Raw genomic sequence first — 8,431 nt, 5'->3', positions numbered from 1 at the left:
TCCGCCGGTACCGCCGATAGTCACCATCTGCGACAGGCTCTACAACCTCACTCACCTAAAAATTCTGAACCAACGAAGCTTGGATTCTAATCCAATAATCTGTCTATGGTTGTTCGGTGACTTGCAGTTGGACAGTACATCTAACACGGTCCACGCACACACTTCGTAAAATAATCGCCTTGAAGATGGATACAAGATACTTTCATTCTCTCGCTTCCTCTTCGCGCTTTCTTTTGCTCTCCTCTAGAAGCAAGGTCTGTTTTGCACAACACTTTTGACTGATTGAACTTCCGAATCGAGACTGAGCAGCGTAACCCAACGTTGGTGGATACAGAGCGAACCGCGGACACAACCCACGAAGTCGGCGAACCTCGCGACGACAGAAATTGGCTAGCTGCGTATTGGCGGTGTGCATTGAGTGGGAGAAAAAAGAAGCGCTGACAGCATTTCTGACTTCTACAGACAGGATTCGTTTCTGCGCTGCGTTGCGTTGCTTTGCGTACAGTACCAACTCAGGGTGGACGCGCACACATACGTGAACGATAGTTGCGTGAAATCTTAGCGCTGGGACCACCTAGCAGCCTACTTGTTCACCAACTCAGGCCAAAAGGAATTACTGTTCCGTCCGGTATCTCCGTCAGTTCGGAAGCCTGTTCTCGGCACGACCAGGTCAACGAGGTTTCACTGTACCGCGGCTCAAACATCTTCGTCGCCCTCCGAACCTCTCAACTAGAACCTGCCCCAGCCGCCTCCACAGATCGATACTCGATATGGAATCCGGTTCAGTATGGATGAAACAGGCAAACCAGAATTCGGTTAGGGCAGAAGACTCGAAGGTGTCTACCTGTTTGACTTCTTCTTTCGCTGGTGACATATCTTTAGCTGGTTCCCAGCAGCCGGTCAGACGTCGGTGTCGTCGGCGAACCGCGTTCGAAGTGCCAAACGTGGAGAGATGCATCATCACTACGCACACCACCAGTGACGTTCACGTCCGGTGTCGTGATAGCACGCCCGCTCCAAGGTCGCGCAGGCTCAGTGGCGAAAAACTGCTCAGAACCTAGGCTATGCGTAGATAGTATATGCGTACGACGGACGCTAAAAACTCCCTCACCGACTTACGGCTCATTGGCATTTTCAAGGGTAGTTTTTTTTATCTTAGGAGAACGGACCGTATTTATTAAAAATTGGTATAGTTCCATTGTAGTATGTTAGCCTTTTCGATTTTTTTTAATCGAGCTGGACCACCATACTTAAAGCTGGCCATTGGGATAACGAACGACTGATGGCACCTCCTACTAGAGGGAGTATCACTGGGACAAATCCCCTCAGAGAAGAAGGGTGATTCAGGAAGGACTCGAGAGTTTTTGGTAAGGCTGAGGAAATGTTCCTTGCGGAGAGGCCTGGTTTCCTGGGTGGAAGCTAGTTTAGCCGGTTTCCTTCTGTGGTCGGGGCGTGAAACCACCTGTTGTTGGGGTGGGGATCGGTTTGGGTAATGTGTACCTTGGTTTTGGAGAGTGCGATGCCCCGTGCTTTGCCGTCATTACGTTCTTCAGTAAAGGTTTTGCTGATGAGGAAGAGGGCCCCCTTTTTAGGCGACGGCTTGACTGAGACTCTCATCACTCATGTTTCAATAATGCGCATTGTATCATCAATTTGGTCTACAAAAACGTAGCTCGTTTTCATTTCTTGGACAAAATTGGATGCACCCTAAACTTTGCAACTTTGGTTTACGCAAATATAGCCACGGTTTGTTTCTCGGGAACGTTTCGATGCGCCAGAAACTCTACACATTGGTGTACGGAAACAGATAGCTTGGGTGTGTTTCTCAGCTCACGATATCTTGACGTACAGATGGCGGTGCCCGAGGGATTCGCGAGTTCGCTGCTCTGAGCCAGGAAACAAACCGGAAATACAGTTTCGAACACTATGCAAGGAGTAAAACTCGTCTTTGTTTTCGTGCACCAAATTCTGGCAATACCTAGGACACCACCATCGGTGATCGTATCGGATGGCAAATCCTACGGCAAATCCTACGACAGGTTTGTTTTTATCTTAGAAGAACGGACTAGGCCGTATTTATTAAATTTACTTAACAGTTAACTTACTCTAATTTAACAAGATTAACTTAAAAAACATGTGGCATTTCCTCCAAAACAGGATAGCATGCTCCCGGGCTGACGGATGCATTGGTTGTTGTTGTCGGGATGGGTTTTTTGTTGTTGTCTCCGTCGCGCCGTTCGCCAAATGTCAAAACTTTGCTTTGCTCAAAGCAGTCGGTCGTTATGGCGCTATCTCTCTCTTCGGCCATCCCGCTAAACGATGTGTTTTTGTACGCATTGTCAATTTCGGAGCTTCTTTTTTATATAGAATTTGCTGTCAGTTTTTGTCCTTCGGTGCCACAACGCTGCCGGTGCAACAGCTTCACAGCAGTTATTAGCTAATTTGGTGAAAGTAAAAGAATGTCTAAAATTAAATAAATAAAAACAGCAATAATTTGAATGATTTGTTCGAGCACCCTTCGGAAATATTGCCTTTTCCGTTGAAAGTGTTGGTTCAAACACACACCACCTTCGAGGTTGCGTGTGTGTGTGTGTGTGCTTACGAGCGCCACCACCCACACCAGAGGCTTCGAGGACATCGCGTGCGCTCGTTCGCTCTACCCAGCCGTGGCCGCAGGCACTTGGCACAGGCACTATATGGTTGTCACGGTCTGGCGTACGGCGCCATTGCGGCTTTGCGCTGTAGGCATTCCAAGAACCAATGAAAAGCAGCCCGTAAGCAAAAGTTCAGGGAAAAACAACATCCTGTCCGCGTTTCATACCGCTTTTTGTAAATCGTTCTTGGCCGTCGTGACGACAAGTTGTCAGTTAGTACACAACGAGCTCTTTTCTATTTGTGTTGTTTTTTATAACTTGTGTGCAGTTGCATTACTCGCATCCCGGCGGATTTCACGATTCGGATAGCGATCGGAAATTCGGCTGTCTACCTTGTTGAAGCAGCCGCACGGTGACTACGCATAGTCAAGCAGTAAGTAGTACTGCCTATAAACGTAGGAAGTGCTTCTACGGAAGAAGATTTCTATTGTACACCGCTGATTCCGGCAGCTTTGGTGTTGCTGCTTCTAGTAATTCTAAGTACCGCGCTCTGCTCTGCCACCATTGCGGATGTGTGCTCTAGCTTCTTCCCCTCCCCGTTCCACGCTCCTAGTTCCTCGGTGTGAAGAACTAACGACGTGTGCAGCTCACACTACTACCTGCTTCCCGTTCTCCAACCCAGCTCTGCAGATCCCCCTGTCAAAAAAACGACAAATCAAGATCCTTTTCGGTCATATTAGTAGCTTGCAGCAGCGGCAGCCGAACACCCGCAGGCTTACGTGCCGTGCCCTTTTAGTATTTGTCGACTTCCACAACACACACGCACACACGCAGAGCGTGCAGCGGTCGTCGGCCAGCAATGCTTACTCCGCTTACGATTAGTGCTTACATTCCGATCGTGTGCGTTGTGATGTGTGCATAGCCATTTTATATATACCGCGTTTCTGTTCTTCCCTTTTTTGTTCCCACTGGCCCACTTGTTCCCACTCCCAAGTTTACGTCGACAGGCCCTCCGCTCGTCGTCGTGTGCCCGTGTGGTCAGCCTGTGGTGTGTGGTGCACCTGATGTTATTTTATCAACGACTTGTAGTCGAATTCGAATCGTCTTGACAATTCAATCAACCTACACCGTGCTGCAAAGCATTGAAAAGAGCGCAGCGAAAAGATTGCCATCCGACGTCCGGGCCCAGTTGCGACACTAGGCGTTCCAGATACCGAGAAGTCGATCGCGCTGTCGCGCTGGCCTGACAATTATCCCGATCAGGTTCACGATCGAAGAGAATTCTCGCCCATGGTCGCCATCACAACAAAGCCAGCCAACACACACACACACGCAATACGTCATCATAACTACCGAAAGTAGAAAGACAGATAGCGAACGGCAGAAGCAACGGAAGCAGCGGCCTGAGTGAGAGAGACTGCCGCTTCCCGCTTGGGTGCAACGTTTTCTAACCTCAACAAATTCAAGTAAGTCGTACTTCCTTTTGTTTAAAATATACGTTACATTTTTTGCTGCAGTAGAATAACGGTATAAGATGCGTCGAATCGTTTCGAATGGCCAATATTTAACGAAAACATCGTAGCTTATCGTAGCACATGTGTTCGGATAGATACAGAGTAGAACATAAATAGGAAAAAAATATTCTCGCTCTTAACATTTCATCTTCACACTTGCGCGTGTATTATTGTTGACGGTAGACATAGCTTTTTAAATACAACTCACAATTTACTACTCAGGGCATCGGTTGTGTAGGCTTGCTCGGTGTCGCTCACCGGTAACCAAGTGCAGTGCAGTTACGCCATAATCCAAAGAGAGTCGTGTTTCACGGTTTCATATAACAGCAAAATAGTAATAAGATTCCTAAGAGTTTCCGGCTGATGGACGTGACGGGTATATATTGACCGAACGTACACACGCTAGCTCTGCCCGTCAGCGGTGGATCTGTGATCTCCAGTCGGGCAACAGGAATAGCCTTGTCGCCTCGCCGGCTCGCCGGCTGGTCGTTTTTTGCCGCCCATGTACTTGCTTCTCTGTCTGGGAGAGTGTCTAGGAAGACCAGGCCAGACCAGAACAGGCCCCCCAGGACGGGGGGCCTGACGAAGTGTAAATCCGAGTGTAAAAATATCGAATCGATCGCGCCTATGTTAAATCGTATATGAATTCGCGGACTCATAAACGATTTGACGTTGAAGATTAATGTCAAATTGTGTTTTTACGCTTCGTCTGGCCCATCACTTCTACTTTGCCCAATGTGACATGCGTCAGGCAAAGTTACCTTTCTCTAGAAGCTCTAGATTTCTTCATATTATATTGCCAAACGAAGGTCATTGATTCGTCGTAGTGAGAAGTATATTGCATGCGTTTTTCGTGTTTTTGTAGCTGTTGTTTACCTATGGTCCGTCTCATAGACGCCCTTACTGAAATGCTCGTTTTCCGACTTTAATTGCTACCAAGATGCCCATGCTCCGCCGTGTGTGCTTCTGTAAACATAAGGAGTTCAATTTTTGTCGTTTTCTCATTTTTCTCTGTTCCTTGGGGTGTTTAGAATACTGCCCGACCTATGCATCTGGTTCTTAGGAACTGTTTATGTTATATGTTACACGCAGTTGCATCGGATGCGTCCCTGGTGGACTCAACACCTACGCCAGAGAATGGGAAGCCAAGAATGGCAAAGTTGCTTTGTTAAGCTATTTAAGAAAACAATTTGAGAATGTGGCACTACGCCATTCTGCGTGGTGTGGCACGCAAGGGGTGGTTATTAAGTTGGTTATGGTTGATTCATTACACGATCGTTATCGTTACATTAACACCATTGCCTTGATGCGGTTTTTGTTGAACTACAAAGTATTATAGTAATTTAAAGATCTACAGTAGTGTAGAGATCTAATGAGACAAATGCATTGTTAATCGCAAGAAAAAAAGGAAAACCGGGGGAGAGAATGTGTATTTTCATGACCTGATTCAGAAAATCACAGCATCGTACCAGAATGCCCGGCATTCAGAAAATTCAACAGTTTGTTGCGGGGCGTGATTCGTGTAATAAATGATCGCATAATCGACATGTAAAGCATAAGCTTTTTGGGTGAACGTTTATTCAACAGATACCCGTTCTCCCTGTTATTCAAAGAAATGGATCTCGTAAATGTTTCATTTTTTAAAAGGATTTCCTAAGCTGCGGCAAGGATTATTGAAATACTGGGATGAATATACCAATACTACCAACATATTTCACCACCATGTAAACTGCGGATGTCGATACACAATCAACAATTATTCCAAAAGCTTTCCGAGATAAAAAACGCTACGTCAATTCTCCGGGAGGGATGAAAATTCCATAGAAATGGCTGCTGAGCACACATCTGACACCGCCGGGGCAACCTATTGCTAATGAGTGATCCAATACAACGAACGGAGGCTTACCGAACGATGAAAACGGTTTATGCGCATGCCGTTCGGAGAATATGTTTGTGCTGATTTAGTAAGGTATCCTGTAATTCTCCGCTCCGTTCTATTTTGTTGCTTCCTGCTCTCTCTCTCTATTTTTGCCCTGATGATGTTTTTCTAATGCTTATATTGTATAGAACCTTCATCTGAATATCATTTTACATTAGTGAATTCTCCGATGAACGCTTACACTCTGACGTCGAGTTTCATATTTATGTTTGTTTTCTTAGAATGTTTTAGGGCTCTTCAAATTTCTAGAACCCGGACATGAGTGATGCTGGAATTGCGTTTCGCGAGTTATTGCCTAACTTCGCGATACACGGTCGTTTCGCAATATGATGCAGCTCACTCGGTTATTTCATTGTACATGAAAATCAAAGCTAAAGGAGTTCTACGGCTCTGTGCTCCTTGAGCCATGATTACCACTTTACATTACAGTAAGCCAAAGTACATTAGCTTCAACCGAACGTTGTAGGCAAATAGTGAAAATTATATACATCACAGATATGGGAATGCGGTACACATAGGTAGCCTATGCAGAAGTAAATAAGTAAATTATGCTCAAAAACCGAGTAAACTAAGTTACTTGCTCACTGGGTATTTTTTTTTGGACACAGAAATGTGTGTGTTGTGTCATCTGTCTGTCGTGTGTCTGTTGTGTGTTGGCATCTTCCACCGGTCACAATATCAACAGGTTTTTCGATCTCTGGATTGATGAGACTCCTTCAGTTCGAGGTTATTCCTTGATTCGAAGAGATTGTGGTCAAAATTGTGTAGCGTTGTTTGACGAAGCTTTAGGCGAAGTGATAGAGAAATTTGAAGAGAGAGAGCGCGCGAGAGAGAGTAAAATAAATAGAGAGATAGATAAAAAGAGAGTGGGAGAGAGAAAGAAAAGAAAGACATACTGCCTACTGCACCGCGCCCATCGAAAACGAAGAGTATTTGGTTCCCTTGCGAATTGTTTTCAGAAATCGAAAGCTTTGCAGCATCATGTTGTTGCTCACCTTAGGCACAATCTTGTCGCACTTGGCAATGTGAGATGGATGAGCAATTTGCGTAACTTGTTGCTGTTAGTGCTTTCAAGCATATTCATAATTCCTTAGTTTTTTTTAAATTTGTTTTGTTCCTTTGATTTGATTGAAAATCAGAGTAGAAAGTACCCTTACGTATGCTTATGACAGTTGTGAAGTATCTCAAACTCTGCAATTGTTCCAGTCCCCATTTAGTTTTGCCTATTCATTAGATGATATCAATATGTAGGATTGGTGTTTCGGAACCGGAAAATGCACAGATACAGAGGACGATTCAATGATTTGTTTTGTTTTGTTTTTGTTTCCCCTATACTGTCGCCAAGTTTAACAGTAGTTGACCCGGAAACGTTGCTATGTGCTGCGGTGCTGCCTGTCGCCCTTCGGCAGGTTGGCACAGACAGCCTATTGTGTTTTTTTCTATGTTGGAGGTCTATTCCTATTTTCCATAGTACTCTATATTATACCGTTCGTTAGAATTGGACGTACAGAGGCTTTGTGGTTGAGGCTTCTTGGTAACGAAATCTTTGATGTCAATTTTCCGTTGTCCTTTCTTGACTCCGTGCTTGATCTTTTCTCAACGATAGCATTTTGCCTTGCTGTGCGCTTCTGTTTCTCTTCTGTTCTTTTCCTGTGTCATTCTCACCCTCTCTCTTTCACTCTCTCTGTCTCTGTTTCTCTGTTTGTTTTCATCTTCCTGTCGTGTGTTGGGTCTAACAGGCGTTCAAGATTCGGGGATCCGAGAACCATCGATTTTGACAAAGGACCGAGCCGAATGAAGTTTGCTCCGATCAGTATCAGTGATAAACGAGCTTTACAGCTGTGTGGTCCGCATTGATTTCAAACCGTAGCCAGCATTGACAAGCACCTTTTTTTATTGTTATCATCGACGCATTTCTTCAGCTGTGGTGTATATTTGTGCCATATTTGGGATGTTCGAGTGAATTCGTGTGTCAAGCTTTATTTTTTTTTCGTACAGCACAACCACCTGTAAGTAGGATGTTGCTACTGATTTCTATTTTTCTTTATTTAGAATTGTTTAACAAGAATAGTGTAGTGATATTGTTGGTGCAATAGGATTTTGGAACGTTCGAAATGTTCCTATGGTGATTATTACGAGAACCGTACGTCGGACGTCGATTGTTTGTGTGCGCGTGTGTATGCCTACAATTAATTACGTGTCGACGTCAACAGATTTAAAACATAGCGCGCTGCTCTCATTATCATCTCGCTGGTCCGGGCGTGTGCCGCACACCAGCATAAACACGTTCATCACTGGGGTGTGATTTCTTTTTTCTCGGTTACACGAACGATCCTCGTTTCCGGCAAAATCTTTCACATTTCGCTTTACGACCAAATCTTTCT

At 45.0% G+C, this 8,431-nt stretch overlaps 1 protein-coding gene across 1 annotated transcript in view; it reads left to right on the top strand.

Annotated features, from left to right (window-relative positions):
- The first annotated feature begins 3,815 nt into the window (after window positions 1-3,815).
- Window positions 3,816-8,431, top strand: part of LOC128271987 (signal transducer and transcription activator-like) — a 17,697-nt gene continuing 13,081 nt past the window's right edge. Inside the window, exon 1 of the mRNA XM_053009694.1 lies at window positions 3,816-4,060. The gene's annotated coding sequence lies outside the window, so the exon portion shown is untranslated. The remainder of the gene's footprint in view (window positions 4,061-8,431) is intronic.

This window comes from Anopheles cruzii, chromosome X, assembly GCF_943734635.1.
Source record: "Anopheles cruzii chromosome X, idAnoCruzAS_RS32_06, whole genome shotgun sequence".
In the NCBI taxonomy this organism is placed as follows: Eukaryota; Metazoa; Arthropoda; class Insecta; order Diptera; family Culicidae; genus Anopheles; species Anopheles cruzii.
The sequence above is the reverse complement of the archived record's forward strand: the minus strand, read 5'-3'. Positions and strand labels throughout refer to the sequence as shown.